The sequence below is a fragment of the Onthophagus taurus genome, chromosome 11 (genome assembly GCF_036711975.1).
Source record: "Onthophagus taurus isolate NC chromosome 11, IU_Otau_3.0, whole genome shotgun sequence".
NCBI classification, from domain to species: domain Eukaryota; kingdom Metazoa; phylum Arthropoda; class Insecta; order Coleoptera; family Scarabaeidae; genus Onthophagus; species Onthophagus taurus.
In genome coordinates this window covers 14,466,141-14,485,808 of record NC_091976.1, presented here as the reverse complement: position 1 = coordinate 14,485,808, position 19,668 = coordinate 14,466,141, and the positions used below count along the sequence as shown (strand labels likewise).

Sequence of the window (19,668 nt, the reverse complement as noted above, 5' to 3'; positions counted from 1 at the left end):
TGACGTTGCGCTCTTTATTGGGATCATTTTGAAGAAGGATAACTTTTTTAAAGTCAATTATGGGATTGTGATGTCAATTATTTCTTCTTACGCCTAAACTATTTCGTTGTCTGCAAGTTCAATTAACTCGTCATTCGAAAGTGGCTGGCAATCAGCATCCCAACAAATTCACGTCATCATTTTCTTCCAAATCTTCAAAACCAACTTTCTTTGCTAAACTTAATATGTTTTGTCTAATTTCTGGAAGGACTAACAAAATCGGGCAAAATTTCTTTCCATGCGCGGTTTAATGTTGTTGATTTCAGCTCATTCCATGATTCGCCAATATTGTCTACAGCATATTGAAGTACCCCAAAACTTATTAATTGACAATTTGCTATCGGTTTCATTAACAAGTTTTCGAAACGTTTTCTGCTTTGAATATTGCTACTGCTCCTTGATCCATTGGCTGAATCAGGGTGGTTGTATTTAGTTGTAATTTTCACATCTCTCTTCAGACAGGTCCGATGTATTGGTGGGATGTCCGAGAGCGTTATCCAAGAGAAGCAGAATTTTTTAATCCAAATTGTTCCTCCGACCACTTCAAAACAAAAGTAGTTATTGAACCTATCTTGAAAAAGGCTTTTAACATACAAGCTTTTTTTGTTCGATCTCCAAACAAGAGGTAATCTAGGCTTATCTATTCCTTTTGGAGCTCTTGGATATTCGGACGTATATATTAAAAATGGTTTGAACTTAAAGTCTTCAACTGCATTTGCGCTAAGCAAAAACGTTAATCGTTCCTTCGATAATTTAAATTCCGGCATAGCTCTTTCGTTCTTGGAAATAAATGTTCCATCAGGCATTCTTTTCCAGTATACAGCCGTTTCATCTACATTAAAAATTTATTGGGCATCGTATCCACCTCTTTCAATATGTTCACCTTTCATTTTAATGTTATGCAAGTTATGTTGCCCATTGAATTTTTCAAACCAACAGCGGCTTGCCAAGTATTTTTCACTCATTGTTGGACCATCATTTGTCTCTTCACTATTCAAACGTTCAAAAATAGATATTGCTTTTTTCTGGATATTCATTTGCCTCATCACCATTTTTCGTGATTGCCTTCAATCCAGATTATTAATAATTCAGCAGCTGACTATGAATGTAGTTTAATGTATTTCTTATTGTTGCGAATTGTTCGAACTGTAGATTTCGGTAGTCCCAAGGGCTTACAAATGTCAATAATTTTAGAATTATCGAGTTTAGGCCGTAAAGCGAAATAGAGGTATATTTTAAGAAGGCCCTTATAGCAGATTGCCGCATAAAGTGGGGTCGTATAGAAAGATAGAACTAACTTCCCTCTAAAAACTGTAAAAATTCTAATCGAAAATGACGTCAACATAATGGAGCGCTAGAGAGAAGGCTGGGAGAACAGTGCAGCGCCTACCAACCCCGGAGTATGCCATGTGTAACAAGGTAGTCAGAGGGTTTCGGACAACCAAAACGAATCTGGGCAACACTCAACAAAATAAGGACGAGCTGCAGAAGGTGCTCCGATTTACTCTTCAGGTGGGGAAAAATATCCTCTCCAAATTGCGACTGAGGCGTTGAAAGACAAACTATTAAACAGCTAGTGGAGCAATGGCAGATTGGATCCTACAGTGGCAACCCATCCGATTTTTTAGCTGCGATAAAAGAGGCAATTGAATATATTTGTAATCTGGATGTTTGTTCGAAGAGCTTGTTATTATTACTATTGCTACTATGATACTTGGTGCATTACGTTTCGGAAATTTATTTTTTATTTGCCATACAAAAATAATTTATTGGTTTGACAAATTTTTATGATTTTGGATACATTATAGATAATTATTTTCAGAAATACACTTCAATGAAACTCCTTTCACTGTTATTATCTGAATTAGCAGGAACATCCTCATCGCATTCATCAATTTCCCCTCTATCTCCAAATCAGAACTGAAGCATATTTCCCGCACTTTTATTAGCTAACGAAACCAGTATTTTTATAGCCAAGATTATGGAACATTTGTTAAATGCGTACTTATCACATTAAAAAAACTACACTTTATCACCGACACGCACAAACTGTGGAAGCACCCTTCAAGAAAGTTAATAAGTGGCCTCATTAGTAACCCCAAAGGTATCACAGTGGCATTTATCATTGTTTGTTAAATAACAGCGTATACACATGCTACAAATATTGATTTAGACCTAAACTTAGACAAGAATATTTAAAAAAAGAGAAATTTTGTAAGGAAATTTTGATACAAAAATACTTTCATGTTATCTATTCAGCGTATTCAGATCTGCACTATGGTATTATGATGATTAATACTTAAACAAGCACTGTATACACATCTAACACTACAAGCCAAAGATAGTTGTCTACACCCAAACGGTTAACCTGTTGGGTGACAAGTTACACCAAGCGCACAAAATAAAATAAAAATGACTAATATGTAAAGAATAGAAAAGATATTCCAACAAATAAGTAGAAGTATGAAGTCGTTAAATGAGAAGATGGGGACAAGTGAATCTAAGAAATTAAAGATAAGATATTAACAACATTACAAAATGCAAGTATTAGGAAGTGAGAGAGATATATATATGTGATAAGAACACAATAATGCCCCTTCAATATTGTGTTCATTGAGGATAGCGAAAATGAGACCGAAAAAGAAACAGACGAAACACTTGATGAAGTACTGCAGAAGTAGGAAAGTGTAAAGTAAAAAATCCTTAAGAACGCAAACAAATAAATAGGCACAAAGTTGATATAATGGGAATAACAGAAACAAAAACGAAGAAACATGGAATTTATAAACTACCAAACGAAAATGTACTAACATACAGTGAAATAAGGCAGGAAACAAGAGCAATGGCTGGGATGGGATGCTTGGTTGATAAAAGCTGGTTGAAAGGTGTTCATTATATGAAAACTCAATTATTCTAGCAGAACATTGTGACCAAACTCATACCAAATGGAGATATGATTTTAAATCTTATGTCATCATTTAGTGTTTATATTCTTGATTGCTTCTTAGAGCTAGATGATACAGCATTAGATGTAGATACATCTAATGTGAATGTAGTTAGTTCTTGTTATCATAAGACTTAAAACAGAAAAACCTAATAGGAATTGTAAATGCAGATCGTTTGTATGAAAGTACATAATCTCCAAATTTATATTTGTTTCTAATGAAAATAAACGCGCCTAATCCCCCACTGGGCCATACATTAATGTTTACTCACTTGATTAAGTGCTAATAAATAGTATGCCATACATTTACAAAGTATCTGATCTTTTGGATCTGTCGCATCTAGGTAGTACAAAGAATTAAAGTTAGATGTTTAAAACTTTTTTTGATCAATAAGTTCTTTTTGAAACCAATAAGCTTCAAAAATATATAATACGTTAAAAACGACATAAATAGGATACATTTATCTTAGCAAGCTAGTAAGATATGATTAACACTGATTATCATCTTCTAATTTTAACTTCTAGTATATTTGGGCTATTATTTACTAGTAACGTTTGGGTTGTTTTTAAAGAATCATAAAATTATAAATCTATAACAAATTTTAAAATATTTTTGTTGTATACCTATAACATGTAACAGGTTGTCTCTGTGAACTCATGCACCCCTCCGTCTTCTGCCCAGGCCCAGCGCTCCCAACGATGCCTCTGATTAATGATGTCTCTGAAAATAAATTATATCAAAATAAACAAATGAAAATTACAAAGAAAAAGTGGTCAATTTTCTAATCATACTCTGAACAATAATTATTAGTTTTCCATGTGTTACGGAGGCTTTCAACATATTACACTTGTCATCAATAAATATTAATGTCACAAACAAGAAATTAATGATTGAAAAAACAAAAAAATCTTTTGACATAAAGTCAAAACCTACTACATTTTTACATAACCTATAAATTATTTTAAACTTGCAGATTAGTTTACGTTACATAATTTCATTCCGAAGTTTCCAAAACTGATTAAGAAAGTATTCCATAGAGATGGGGAGTAATAAAATTAATTCCTTCTTCTTTTGATGAACACACTGAGTTTCTTGAAAAGAATTTTCCTCGAATCATTTGATGTATATTATCGAAACGATCTTATCTTATCCGTTTTGCCAACGCGCATTATTCGTTCGCCCCCCACAACACGTCATTCGCTCGTCTTCCGGATGTCGTCTTCGTCGTCGTTTGCATTCGTTACTACCAGCATTTGATCTGGACGGTACATCGAATCATCGAAGCGCTTTCGAATCGCAAATTTTTTAATTTTGAAACTCTACATTTGTACTTTAGAAATATGTTGGAAAGTAACTCACTGTAGCAATGACATTTTTTTTGATTAACTGAATCAACGTCAAAAAAATAACAAAAAAACTATTAAATTTCATCTAAATAGATCCATTTTTAAACCTTCACTCACTTTAATATTCGTAATGACGCCTCTTTAAAGTGAGCCGCCGTAGAAATACCGGCGACGGCTCCTCCTCCCATATGGTTCGTGTCCCCCGTTCTTAAATTTAATTTTTGCCCCCCTTTTTCCGATTTATGATTACGTCGGTAATAATTATAATAGTTTCGGTGGTCGATGGGATGATGTCGATTTTTGGTTGACGGCGGTGGTGGTTGAGAAGGAGGACGCAGGTCATAATGCGGCAGCAACAGCATCGAGATGAGCCCCCGGTGCCGTCGTCGTCGGCGGCGTCTAGCGAGCCCTCCGAAAGATGCACTGCACCAAAAACGACGACGTTCACGATTCTCAACTCGGCCGCCCCCCTTGGCTTTCTATTCGAGGGGCGGGAGGATGCGCCCGGGATTTCAACTGGGGGGAATCCGCGCAGCCGCCCCCTCTTGGTTCCGGTCGATCGTGACGCGCATCTAACGCATAGTCTTTTTGGTTCGTTTTTTTGTTCGTCAAGTTGCCTAACTTTTCTTTAAGTTAAATTTATTATCTTCATCGATTCCTAACAAAGTTACATCTCCGTTTTTTTCTTTTTCATTAAATTACGAAAATTTTATGTTGAGATAAGAATATTATTTAAAAAATTCAAATAGTTTATGAACAGCTCATAATGTTGCAGTGAGAAACGGTTTCTTTACAACTACATTCCTTTTGGTGAGGTAAAAAACTACGAGTAATGAGGCTTTAATTATTGTGAAAGAGAAAAATATTCTTGGAATGAAAATTAACGATTCATTTAACTGGTATGTAGATTACAAAATTTGAATTTTGGTACAAATAAAGAATAATGTTTATGTAGTGGCGACAAAGATGCTGAAAAATGTCATATCTTTAAAGGCCCATACCTCAGCCACCAAACATTTTTACACGAATCGTCGTCATTTTTACTCTAGTATTTGTGATTAAAATTGTGTCACGACCTACAGAACACTCTGTATATAGTAAAGAATGATACAATAATTAATACAATTAAAATGAAACTCAAAACGGATCTATCAATTTTAGTGATGACTGAGATATATCGTGCTTCCTATTTCTTGAACATGTTTAACACTCATAGTAATGGCTAAGAATTACTAAGGATACTGAAACATACAAGATCAGCGTATGTTTTGTTTGTTATATGGAGCAAAGATCCAACCAGGTGGAAGGAAAAGATAAGGGATGCCATCAGAAATAAAATGAAATAAAACTTGACAGACAACGAAACAATCTTTCTATAGTCAAGACGATATTGCGGAGTTGGATTTTTTGAAAATTTGTAACCTTTCCGAAAATTTATATATATTTTTTGTTTTTCATACATCAAAAGTAAGACCCAAAAATTCCTAACAATGACATAAACAGAAGGTGGCAGCTGTGACTGAGATAAAAAACTGTAAAGCTGTGGGCCCCAATGAGATCCCAGTAGAAGTGTGGAATACGCTTGGCCCTATTGGATTGGAATGGCTTACAAGACTATTTAATGAAATACTCTTGATCAGGTCAATACCAGAATCGTGGCGATTTAGCTACTTAAATTTAGCCCTTTAATAACTAGATCCAATTCAAATCAATAACTGATGCAATACAGGAAGTTACAATATTAACGAAAAAGCGCCGCCTGAACAAAGAAGATTTAATATGTAAAGGGGTTTTCATCCATATTGGTGTTTTATGTTTGAAAAATAAAACTGTATTTAATACTTCAATATATTATTTATTGTTGACTCTACCGGTTTCGGCTTAAGCCATCATCAGGGGCCTATAAGGATTATAAAAGAATCATAAAATACAATTAAAATTAAAAGCTATTTTACCTTGTCAAATATAGGTTAGGAATTTCATTCGGTATTAAATTTGAAGATTTATATTTAATATTCACAAAGCACGAGAAGGCGTTCGATTGTCTATCAATCTCTCAGAGCACAACATTTTCCTGAATGTTACATACATTTAATACAAGATATGTATATAGTTAGGCCCCGGTTAGTCTCAACCAAGAATTCAAAGAGAAAGTAGGTGTTCATCATCAGGGCTCTGCTCTTAGCCTACTACTGTTTAATCTTGTGGTGAACTTGATTACGAAAGACATCCTAAAACCACTACCCTGGAATCTACGTTATGCGGATGACAGTTCTTATCGCGAAAACTGAAACCAAGCTTAAGAGCACACTCACCCTATGGATCAATACTATAGATGTGCGGGACTCAAGGTGAGCAGATCAAAGATGGAGCACTTGGAATAGGGTTTTGGTTAAGGCTACCATCTATTAGCCTGATGAAACATCAGTTCCGAAAGTCGTACAATTTAAGTATCTGGGATCTATGATCTCTAATAACGTGGATGTAGAAGCTGACGTGGAGCATAGACTCGACATGGCCTGGCAGAAATGCCGATTCTTAACTGGATTGCTATGGAACCTGAATATGCCTATTCGCACAAAGAGTAAATTGTGCAGGATGGCGGTAAGACCTGTTATGCTATATGGGACAGAATACTGAAAATAAGGTGGCCGCCCTGTAACTAAAAAACTAACGGAGAGTTGCCTGCTATGGTACGGTCACGTTATGTGCAGAGACGAACATTATGTTGTAAGAAAGCGTCTGAACCGACAACCCAGGACAGAATGTCGAGACGCAGAAATATGAGAGCCGCCCCACATAAAATGAGAACTGAGTGCTTGATTATCGTAATAACATCAGTACCATTGCTAAATATTTATTTACAATAAGTTGAAGTATGTAACTGTATATTTTAGTCATATCACCATTAACTATAATGAGCATATTTACTTTTTCTGTTTCATCGATCACCCCATTTAGTATCCAATATATTCCATTAAGAAAGCAAATTAAATTACTCTAGACACAGCTTTCTTCAGCGACGAAGTGCATTTTCACCTCACTGGGGCTATAAAAGAGCAAAATTTTCACTCTGGACTGATCATAACCGCAAAAATGTTCATTATTTTTCAAGACCGCTAAATTACCCTAAACTAACAGTGTGGGCCTATTATAGACCTAAACCTTTTCCAGGAAGAGAGCGTTACTGTGATAGTGAATTCAACAACATATATGGCAATGTTACGAAATTTCCTGTAGAAAAGAACGGAGGTTCCAACAAGACGGAACTACAGCTCTCAGCTAGAAATTTACTGACAGCTTTTAGAGAAGTTTTCCCGGACGTCTGGTCTCTCTGAAGGGTGATGTGGGCTGACCTAAACGGTCACCAGATTTGAGCATATATTACATCTTTCTGTGGGGATATCTGAAGGAAAAGATGTATGAATTTCAGCCTCAAACCCTAACAAAACTCAGGAAATAGATTATTAAAGAAGTTAGCTTCGGAGATCGTCTCCAACTGTTGCTGCTAATGGCTGTCATCTTCTGGACGTTATATCTGGACGTGGTATATACATATCGCACAATTCAAAAACAAAAACTATTTTTCTCTATATACCCATTACTTTTTTATAAGAGTATTGTTTGACGAATACTTTCCAAACTGATAGGTTGATCGTAACTGCAATATCTTATGGTATACGAGAATGTCTGAACCTCAATCTTTTAGTTTTTTTTTGGTTTGGGAAGGAGTCACGACGTCGACTCCTTGCTTGAGGTTTATAACACCAAATTGATCAGATAATATTATTGTATTAAACCGAAATATGACGATGCATCATAAAATTTCAGCTCAACTATAGTTTTCGTATGGATCTCGCTTGGTCTTGGTTTGACATTTATTAAAAATAAAAGTTAAAACTGTTTAGTTTAACGTAGTAATTGACTTTTCTGCCACTGCCTGTTATCTTGATAGAATCGAATACATCACATTTTGCGCTGAAAATAATCTCGCTTACTTTTCAATTCTCCTAATTAATAACAATATTGTGTTATTATATGAGCTGTGTTCATGGAGTAAATTCTGAACACAGAACATTTGTTCAGACATCGGTGAGGATGGAATGTAAATGTGACCGCTTGCAGTGAAAACAAAATGTGACCGGTGTGAAATATTCGATATTCACAGAGTAGGTCAATTATATTCTGAATAAGTGAACGATCATATTTTATAATATGTCCTTGGATTCGGCTAGAAATTATTCCTCAGGCGAATCATGATTCGCTTACAAAAAGCATAATAATCAATAATACGAAACATAATTCACTCTGATCATTAAGAAATATAAAATAGTAGAAGTGAAGTAAAGTACACATCAGTCCGGGAGCCCAACTTTGCCATATTGTAACTTTGTTCGTAAAATCTTCCAAAAATCCAAACAATTGCTATGTGAGTTTTCAGGTAATGGTGTCTCACGTAGATCGTGCAATGATTTGGATCCAGGCCGGGTATCTCAGAAGGAGATCAGATAAATCTTCTCTCGTCTATCTGTCCTAAAAGCGTCCGCTATTCTTTTCTATTCCGCATCTTGCTTCTATGGTACTGTAGCCTTCAAGATGTTTTCCAACCGCTGCCTATTTTCTTCGTCCTTCATTTTATCCACACGACCCTTAAAATACATACGGCCGCTTTCTACGAATTTAATGATATCTGGATCCCCATTGGCCAAGTTTCATCACACCGCAAAACATGTGTAGGACGATTTTTGTTTCGAATGTCGCTAGCAATCGTAACTTGGACATTATACAAGTTTTGGATCCATATCTCCAAACCGCATTAAGGTTTTATAGATTTGACATTTTGTTTTTCTTGTCAAAGTGACCTTAATTGGGTCATAGATCGTAACACATTTTCTTGGATAGAATTTTCCTTTGTTCTCTGTGGCGATGTTGTTATCCAAAACGATCAGTCAACTCAGGGATGTAAATTACTCCAGTTTCTATATCGGCTTTCCTATGGGCAAGTTTTGTTTGAGTCTTTTTGATGGGTTTGCAAATATTTTGTATTATTGGGGTTTAATTTTAGCCTACTTTTGTGTACTGCTTTCTCTAGTAAGCAGAAGGCTTCCAACATATCGCTTTTTTACCTTGCAATGATTCCAACATCATCAGCAAAAACTGTATGACCTTCTCAATTACCAGTGTTGAAGAATATGTTTGATATTGCATCACTACGGCGCAACCCTTCATTTAACCCTTGAATCATGGTGTTGTTTCATTTTGTTTTCTTAATGCAGATTTCTTGTATAATGGAACTTTATGCCAAGGTTCCATTCTTCAAGTATTCGCTTAGATGTCTATACCTTTCTGATAAGTTATTGAAGCGCCTGCATCAGCTAATCCTTTCCATCTTTTATCAGTTCTACGGAGATCTTATCCGAATCTGGCGTTTTATTGTTTTTTAGTTTGTTCAATGCTACCATCATTTCACTATATATTGGTGGCTATAGTTCAGCAAAATCTCTTCGCTTCGTTTTCTTGTTCTGTTCCCAGTTTTTCTTTATAGTAAACCATACATGTTTTCATTAATTCATCCCTCTTTATCCCAGCACATTGGTGTCCAAAGTTTAAATTCTTTCCTATGCCTTTTTAGATTCTGGCAAAATTCCCTTGTGTGCGAGGTATTTCCATCTTTGAGTTCTCTTTTTTAGTTTGTTTTTACATATTTAACAAAATATCTTTAATATACACCAACAAACAAAATCTTCAAGACAAACACCTCTAACAATCACCTCTAATTAAAATAAAAAATAGCAACGTGACTGTCTAGTTATTAACTGCATTCAAACGGTGTTTAATCAACAATACAACAAGACTCATCAAAACGTCGAGATAATTTATATGTATGAATTTGTTAATGGGAATACGTTACATGAAGGCAGTTATACAGTAAATAATTTACCACAACAAAACAACGGGACAATTTAACAGTCCCAAATAATTCTTCAAGGTATTCATGAAACAGGCAAACTTCAATAAGTTGGAGATTGAGTTGGCAAAATACACTCACAATTGTGGAATTGCAAATTTCTGCTAAACATGATAGAAAACAATACAGATAATTCTAGCAGAAAAATAAGAATTGCGTAGAATACAACTAATAAGACTATAGAAAATAGGTCAAATAGGACAAGAATTTGTATCAAATACTTTCCGGGGAAGTTTATAGCAGTTTTCAAGAATGTGTTACTGGCAACAACAACTGTAATGTGGTTTATGCACAATAGCGTATCAACATATTTTAAACTAGATTAGTCAAAATAAAGCTCACATGTCAATATGATTGGTTGTGCTATTTTGATATGCAAAGTGTTTCACTTAAAACTCTCAGGTCAAGTACCTTTGGAATGGATTGAGATATTTTAGTTTTGTAAGAAGTTGTTAAAGTACGTAAGTAACTTAAGTTTTTAAGTACTATTACTTTTCATTGTATAAAATTACTCAATAAATTAACAAAAAAAAATAATAAACAATCTACAGGCTATCACCACAGCAACATTAACTTTCAAATACATACCTACAATTGTTTTAAAAAGAACAAAAAAAAATTTTGTTAATTACTCAATAACCACTCAATAACTATAAGAAATTTACCCAACAAACTACATACAGTGTGTCCCCGGATGAATTGATAGCCCGACTAATTTTGAAGATATTTTCAATTATTAAAAAACAAGTCAGCCTGACAGTGAAAGAATCTCTTTTTGTGGCAGGTAAAGTACCTTTTCTGTTTAGCGTACGTGAAAGTGTTACTAATTGTAAGAAGTTTTGTTCAAAATGAAAAACTATGGCCATATGCAAATTTTCAAAATAATCGGCCTACTTTGATATAAATCCATAACAAAACATTTTATTTTTAACAAAGACTGCCATGGAAAAACAAAATTGCTTTTTAAATACAATGTTAACATTAGAGGAAAAAGTTAGATAAATATTGATAATATTGCTAAAAATAACAATAAAGTAATATATTATACAGTAGCAATATAATATTGCTATATATTTTGAAAAAAATTCCAAATACTGAAATTAAAAGAAGTACTTGGTGGCGTTTAATCAAAAGATTTCTTACAACAGGAAGTGTTCACTATAAGAAAAAAAAAATGATGAAACTTATTAACTGTTAATTATCATTAACTGTTTTGTTCTGTGGGCGAATAAACACTTAATTCTTTGTGAACATTTTAAAAACGGTTTGTTTATTTCTCCCGAACAATCTGAATTTCAAAACAAAAATCGTAATAACATACTATTGACGAAAATAATGAAGAATGGGTTTTATCAAAGTAGGCCGATGATTCCGAAAATTTACGTTAACTTTTCATTCTGAATAAAATTTCATAGTAAAATATTGGCATACTGTAAACAGAAAAGGTACTTTACCTGACACACAAGGAGTTTTCGCTTCAGTGTCAACACTAACTTGTTTTTTAAAACTTCAAATATGTTCAAAATTAGTCTTTAACCAAGCAGGGCTAAACCCCAAAAAATGACAATTAATATCGACAAAATTTTACGTTTCATAAGAGTCGTTTCATCTATCCGGGGACACACTGTATAGGTGTCCCAAATTCGTTGTTCACATAGGCTATCTCCGAAACTAAAAGATATAGACAAATAGTAGTTTACATGTCATGATCTCGTTTTTCGAGAAACTGCTAATGCCGAAAACTCCGAACAGCTATCGTCTTTTGTTTTCACCCTATCGGCAAAAACTAAAAAATTTGAGAAATCGATAATATTTCAATTATTACCAAAGATGGAGTATTATAATTAAAACATTGTATGGGTTTTTTACGATGAATGCAGGTGCATTGTTTTTCTATGCTTTATTTTCAAGATTTTACAAGTAATTTTATTTTTTTAAATACAAACCATAGTTGGCTATGGCCTAAAATAATTCGTTATTATTTTCTGATAACAAATACATATAGTTTAAGTACGAAGGTTTTCACGACCGGTGTTAATTGAACTAAAATTAGACCTAAAACTAGAAACTTTCGGGTTTTGCCGTGCGTCTTTTAAGAAAAGGTTTGAACCCGAAAGTTTCTAGTGTTAGTTCTAATTTTAATTCAATATATATAGTTTGTTGGGTATATTTCTTAGTTATTGAATAGTTAGCAAAAGTTCTCTTTGTTCATTCTAAAACTATTCTTTGTTCATTCTAAAACTATTCTTTGTTCTTTCTAAACATGATGGAAAACAATGTTTCCAATTATTGCCAAAGTTTGTACTTAAAAATTCACAAACAACTTTGGCTTTATGTGCTGGTGCTCCGTTATGTTGAAAATATGTCATTTGAGACATATTTAATGGCAAATTATTGACATAAGGCTCAATGTGCTGCCTTAATATATTGAGGTATCTACCTGAGTTTAAGTTTTCATGGTAGACACTATAAGCCAAAATTCTATTATTTAAAAGGGCACATCATCAAATGAACCCGAGTCTTCTTTGAGAACATTCAGAGAAATACGTTCATTGTTAGAAAAAATATTCCCGCACTACTAACGTGAACTTCATCGGTCCAGATGATATTTTGAAGAAAAAGAAAAGCATTCAATTTTTCTAAATATCTTCGACAAAATTCCAATCTTAGATTGATATCTCCGGCACGTAAATGATGAGTTACCCGCGGTTTGTATGGTTTATACTTTATTTAATATTCGAGAGCAGCGGCTTTTGGGTCAGACGTCTTGTTCAATTTCTCTGCAAGATATTGATGGATTTATCGCAACTGAATCCAACACATTGACTTTATCCTCTTGCAGGTCATTTTGCTATGTTTTTGCACGTGGTTTCGTTGAGGACCAAAAATCCATTAAATTTTCCGCTAACCAGCTGAAGGTTTTTGCACGCGGTTGTATTCTTTCCAGGTATTCTTATTTGATAACATACAGCATTCCATTATGTTACATTTTTCTTAATTTTCGAAATTCGTTGTAAAGTTTTATTCAGTTTTGTTATACTTTGACATTCAACATGACGGAGCACCAGCACATAATGCCAGAGTTGTTAGCGAATTTTTAAATACACTTCGGCAATTATTATACATTCTTTTCCATTATAGTATGTATGGTTATCAGCATAGCAACATTAACTTTTAAATACATACATTAGTTTTAGACCAAGGACAGTAGAATCTAACAGGACTGCTACATCCATTGTTGTGATAACGAGCCCGCACACTACGTCTCACCATTAACCACGCGCAGTCAGCTGTTATTGTGTTCTATGCGTTTGCTGTGTATCTTTAGAGGTTATTATAGGTCTTTAGGTTATATAGTAGACGTATTCATATTAATAGACGTATTAATGTCTATCATATAACCTTATAGAAACACATAGAACTCAATGACAGATAACTGGGCGTGGCGAATAGCGTGACGTAGAGTGCGGGCAACCAACCCGTACTGGGCTACAAAACAACAATGGATGTAGCAGTCCTGTTAGATTCTACTGTCCTTGATTTTAGACAGCATAAAAAGAATTTTTGTTAATTATTCAATAACTATAAGAAATATACCCAACAAACTATAGATTTATTATAAAAAAGAAATAACAAATTATTTTAGGTCATTGCCAACCATGGTTTCCATTTAAAAAAATTACAAAGTTGCTTAAAGAGAATTCTCGTAAAAATTTGCCTATACTATAATGTTTTATTTATAATACTCCATCTTTGGTAATAAGTGAGATATTCGCGTTTGTCGTTTTCGCAAATTTTTCAGTTTCTGCCGATCGGGCGAAAACAAAAGACGATAGATAGAAACAAAAGACACAGCTGTTCGGAGTCTTCGGCAATTTCTCGAAAAAAAAAATCATGACATGTAAGCTACTTTTTCTCTATCTCTTTTAGTTTCGAAGATAGCCTATGCGGACAACGAATTTGGGACACCCCATATAAAGTTTCCATGTAACACACGTCATAACCATTTCAATTCTATTAGCATATTACCATACAGGGTGTCAGATAAAAAACGCCCCAAGCTGTAACGTCATTTACATTCCGATTTTCATGAGCGAGGTATCAAACGAAAAGGTTTCACAAATACTATGATTCATGCTACAAATAAACTTTATAAAATAATCCTCTTTCCAACGAAGAACAATTTCAAGCGATTATTAACTTTTGATTCTCAAATTGCTCGGTATGTTTTTCTTTACGTTATTGGATAAAGGTTTTTTTCTGGATCCATTAATCTACAATATATCAACATTAATTGTAATTGTAATAGAGAAAAACATTAAAATAGTTTCCTAACATTCTCTTAAAGTCACTTGTGTTATACTGTAGTGTGCCATGGGAAAAAATAATCATTTACAACTGCTTCAGGCATTGAAATATAATTTAATGACTGTTATCAGTTTTGCGCGTTATTTCTGTCCATGGCACACTACAGCAAGGGCGTCGCCAGCCAGTGGGCCAGGGGGGGGACGACAAAAAAATTGAAAAATAACACCAAATTATTTAAAACATAATTTCCGTGGCTTCTTCCGAAATTGGTCAACCAGATTATTAATAAAACCCTCAAAGTTTTCAAAAATATGCTTCCTATACACATTCTTCATGAGAAGACCATTGAGACGACATTCTGCTATAGTGCTTCTAAGCCAGGTTTTATTGTCCTCAAGCTGCTAAAAGATCGTTCAACAGTATATGTAGTCCAGGGGAAAGTGACCAAAATTATAAAGGCTTTTCTCGTTTCAGGGAAAAAAATGTCGGCATCTTTTATGACATCCACAACACTTAATTCTTTTGAGTCAGGTTTATCTTGCCATAGTTTTTTCCATAGTTCGATTTCGTTGTTGATATTTGATAAATTGTAAAATTGGGAAAAGACTTCACCAGCTTCTACGAGGTCTTCAAGGGACATGTCTAACATTTGAGCTGGGTGTAATTTAGATAAGGAAAATGACGGGGTGTTTTCTTCAGAAAAGCGAACTTCAAAAGAATTAATAATCGAGTCTAAGTATGGTATTGTTAAAGACATCCGCCAGAATTCTGAGGGGCTTGCTGCTGGGTGGTTGTTCTGATGTTGTTGTCTCTCAACTCAATGCACTCTAATGTGCTGGGATGCCTTAACTGCATTCAAAGCTACGGATTGGAGCACGTTTACCACAGGTTCTATCATAGCCGAGTATTTGGCTATCAAAATAAAGCTGAGAATAAACGAAACTCTAGAAGCTGCTGCATGGAGCTGATAAGTATTTTTTCTAGTCGCATTATTTATTCTTATTTTCTTCCCGTGACGAGGTTTCAAAGGCCTCCATTATAATAGGAAAATTCTCATTAAAAACACTAATATTTTTCTGTTTCTCGCTTCACCTTGTTTCGCAAAGCTTGGAAATATTTGATATCAATTTGCGTCTCAAAACTGATTCTTGAAAAAATGTAATAATATCTTTGATGGTACCTTCCTTTGATGAAAGCACAAAGCTTTTTTATATTTTCTGCGTAGGATTGCTTGCACACCACCTTCTTTCGCGGACATCGTCGAACAACCGTCAAATCCTAAACTCATTGTCCGTATCAAGATCTTCTTCTGCCGAAAACTCATCTATTACTTTTGCAATACATTTCGCATCCAAAGCATCAAGTTTGACGAATCCGAGGAATACTTCTTGAACTTCCTTGGTTTCCAGATCAAAATATGGCATCCCATTCGATAGTTGTTCAGTACTCGAGATGTATATTTATTGTGTTTTAATTTTTTTTTCGAATCTACCTCTGGGGGAGGGGGCAGTGGCCCCCCTCTGCCCCTCTCTGGCGACGCCCTTGCACTACAGTATTACAGATGTGACTAAGACAATGTTCGCATAATGTTTTAATTGTTTTTCTTTGCTAAAATTACAATTAATGTTAATGTATTGTTCAGCAATGGGTTCAGAAAAAAAATCTCTATCCAATAACGTAAAGACAAACATACCCAGCAATTTGAAAATTAAAAGTTGATAATCGCTTAAAATTGAAGATGGCGTTGGAAAAAGTTTATTTGTAGCATGAATCATTGTATCATTTCATTTGATACCTCTCTCATAAAAATCGAAAAGTAAATGACAGAGTTACAGCTTGCGGCGTTTTTGTGTGACAACCTGTATATACAGGTGTCTTTTTTCTGCTAAAATTACATTCAAAATGGATGTATTGTACATCAATGGATTCAAAAAAACAATCTCTATCCTATGACGTGAAGAAAACTATATGGAGCAAATTCAAAAACAAAAGCTAATTGCTTAGAACTGAAGATGGCCTTGGAAAAAATTTATTTGTAGCATGAATCATAGTATTCATCATAGATAAGATATAATATATTTGTTATATAGATGGGCAACTATAAACGTTTGATTGAAATGCGCAATTAGTTTTGGATACTGTCACCTACAGCGCTGAAATCATTGGCAGGCGGGAAATATAAATTAAATTTGTTATTTGAAAGGTTTATCGATGATTTTTTACGAAAGCATTGCTTGGCGACAAAACTTTACAAACTGTGCAAAACTTTAAACACATTAAATTTTGTCGTTTACAATGTTTTACTAAAAAACATCAAAAAAACATGACTAGGTATTAAATTATTATTTGGTACAGGGTTTATTAAAAAGTCTTTAAATGAATAACAAAGACTTTATTCTTTAATTTTTTTATTGTTATTTTTACCACATCGTTTCCTTTTAATTTTATTGCATTTATCCAATGCTGCTTCCGCATCAATCGTACTTATTATAAAGCAACAACAACAAATCGCTTTTTCTTCAAATCGCTAGCAACTCTTCCACTGTACACAATACAACGCAATCAAAAATATTAGTATGTCAAACCTGGTCAAACCAGTCAAACTGACAACTCAAAAAATTGCCAAAATGGGTTCTGTAATCGAAAGCAACGCCATAAGTGACAGTATCCAGAATTAAACGTATGTTCCCAACTTCATTAATACGAGTGACTGGTGCATGGTATTCATCAAACCATTTCGTTTGATGCCTCTCTCATAAAAATCGGAATGTAAATGACAGAGTTACAGCTTGGGGCGTTTTTTATCTGACACTACTAAGTTTTTCAAATCAATTTTAATCAGGAAAGTTGCACAGTTTTGTATACTCTTGCACCTAATAAAAATGAAGGGAAAGTTTCTTTTGACTGCAACGCCACCTTTATTTTTTACAATGAAAAATAATATTTACTCAAATACTGAAGTAATTTACATACTCTTAACAACAACTTCTGACAAAACTAAGATACCCATTCTAGAAATACTTGGTCTGGGAGTTTTAAGTGCAACATTTGTATAATCAAAACGTTTGGGGACCCTTGTAATTTTAAAAAGTTTCGTTTTATTATCCTAAACAGTTTCAGAAAAAACCTTTTTAAGTCACATCTAAAATTCTAATAATATTAAATAACACCTATATGTTTACCTCAAAAATATGAATTTAAGCATCAATACAGGTTAAAGTTTCTGTAACAAGCATAAAAAGTTAAGCTTTTTAAGCTAAGACTCCTTATTTAGGTCACAAATTTAAACCATATTCAAAAAAATAATTTCTTCAAGTGACATTAATACTTTTCACAATCATATCTTTATCTAGGTTACACAATATAAGTGGAGAATAAAATGTGAAAGGAAATAGGTTTGTTGTTGACACTGTGGTAACAATATCATTTTAAAGATAAGGAAAATACCAGTATATCTAATTACAAAAGTGATTAAAAGGCATTTTTTCGCGTGAATAAACATCATTATTAACAACTTAGTAATCTAGATTAAGATATAGAAATTTTCCATGTAACATTCATAAATTTTGTTATTCACAAAAATACTTATAACGTTAAAATTGATAAACAAAACATTAAAATTATCTAATAAAAATTAAGGAATTGATAAGATTTTGTGTTAAACACTCAATTTAATAAACTTTGAGTTGGTAGCAGTGACATATGACATAATAGAAGTATTAAATGACAGATAGATAATTTAAAACTATCCATTATTAAATGAAATATTAATTTATTCATTATTCAGTTATTTTCTTATAATTATAACATTATTACATAATGTTTTAGTAATAGATTAACTTACCTTTGTATTTTACTAAAGTCATATAAAACGTTTGCGCCCGCAAGGACGACGATTTGGTCTCCGGCGAGAAAACAAAAATTAAAAACGTATACAAAATACGTGTAGAACGACGATGAGGTCTTCAACTGAAAATCTGTAACGGAAGAAGAAAAAGAAAATAAATAATAATAGCACTGTGTGTGGTGAAGCAAAGTTCACTTTTACAATGATGACGGATTAAAGGGCTAATAATAAAATTAAAAATGAAAGAGGTGGATAAAATTGATAAACTACGGTATAAGTGATTGTATACATTATGTATTCTTTAGATTATTTTCAATAATTAACATATTGTAATATGTACACGTCCGGTTGTAATCTAGATTTTTCTGACAAGTTTCTTTTTCTTACCGTCACCGCGTGGCCACAAATAATCCGAAAACTCTTCGTTCTTCGTGCACTAAATTGACACGGAAGGGAAATCGGTTCTTCAAAGAAACGATATGTGAAATTATATCCGGGAGGGGAAATAAACCGAATGAAAGCAACGAGAATAGAAAATTCTAGATGTCACACGTTTGCACTCTGGTGTTCGCCATTAAAAAGTGGGGTTTCGATTACGTGTTGTAGAGGCCGACAGCGTCGTCGCCGAGCCACACCGTGCTTCGGCGCAGTTCTATTTATAAGTTCTAGAATAATTAACAATTAATCGTAAAAAATAAATAACAATTAAACCACTCATTCCCTACGCATTGACGTAATTTGTTACGAATAAAAAACGTCCTCAACAAGTTTATTGTTTGTCTTGTGTCGAGTTGAACGATAAGATAACAACGGCATCTGTAAATTCATAATTGAGTTGTGTTAATTTAATGTGAAATTATATTATTTTAATTTTTTTTTAGATAACAAAACTCCAAAAGTGGTTAAAATAAGAAATGTTTAGTTTATTCTAAATATATAAAAAAATTAAAAATGAAAATTGTGAAAAGGAAAAAGTGAATTATTACTATATTAATAACATCTCTAGAATTGTATTGAATTAAAGTTATGTTATGAATTTCTTATTACCTCTGCCTTATTATTAAATAATATAATATAAATTTAATGATATCTTGATTATTTGGATTTTTAGTCTAAGGAGAGCGTCAACTATTGGAATCAAATTAAATTTATTTAAATGTCAAATTTGACGTTTCTTATTCATGATTTTGGCAATTTACTTATGCTTGATTTATT

General features: G+C 33.5%; 1 protein-coding gene across 4 annotated transcripts in view; it reads right to left on the bottom strand.

Annotated features, from left to right (window-relative positions):
- The window catches only part of LOC111419487 (eukaryotic translation initiation factor 5), a 29,734-nt gene extending 10,686 nt beyond the window's left edge, over positions 1-19,048 (bottom strand). Inside the window, exons 1-3 of one of the 4 annotated variants that reach the window (XM_023052298.2) lie at positions 18,841-19,048; positions 18,451-18,583; positions 3,608-3,704 (exon numbers count right to left, since the gene is read on the bottom strand). The gene's annotated coding sequence lies outside the window, so the exon portion shown is untranslated. Of the gene's footprint in view, positions 1-3,607; positions 3,705-3,775; positions 3,800-3,972; positions 4,343-4,447; positions 4,711-18,450; positions 18,584-18,840 lie in introns of those variants that run through there. The other 3 variants (XM_023052299.2, XM_023052300.2, XM_071200641.1) reach the window with 3 other exon arrangements.
- Between the last annotated feature and the right edge of the window lie 620 nt (positions 19,049-19,668).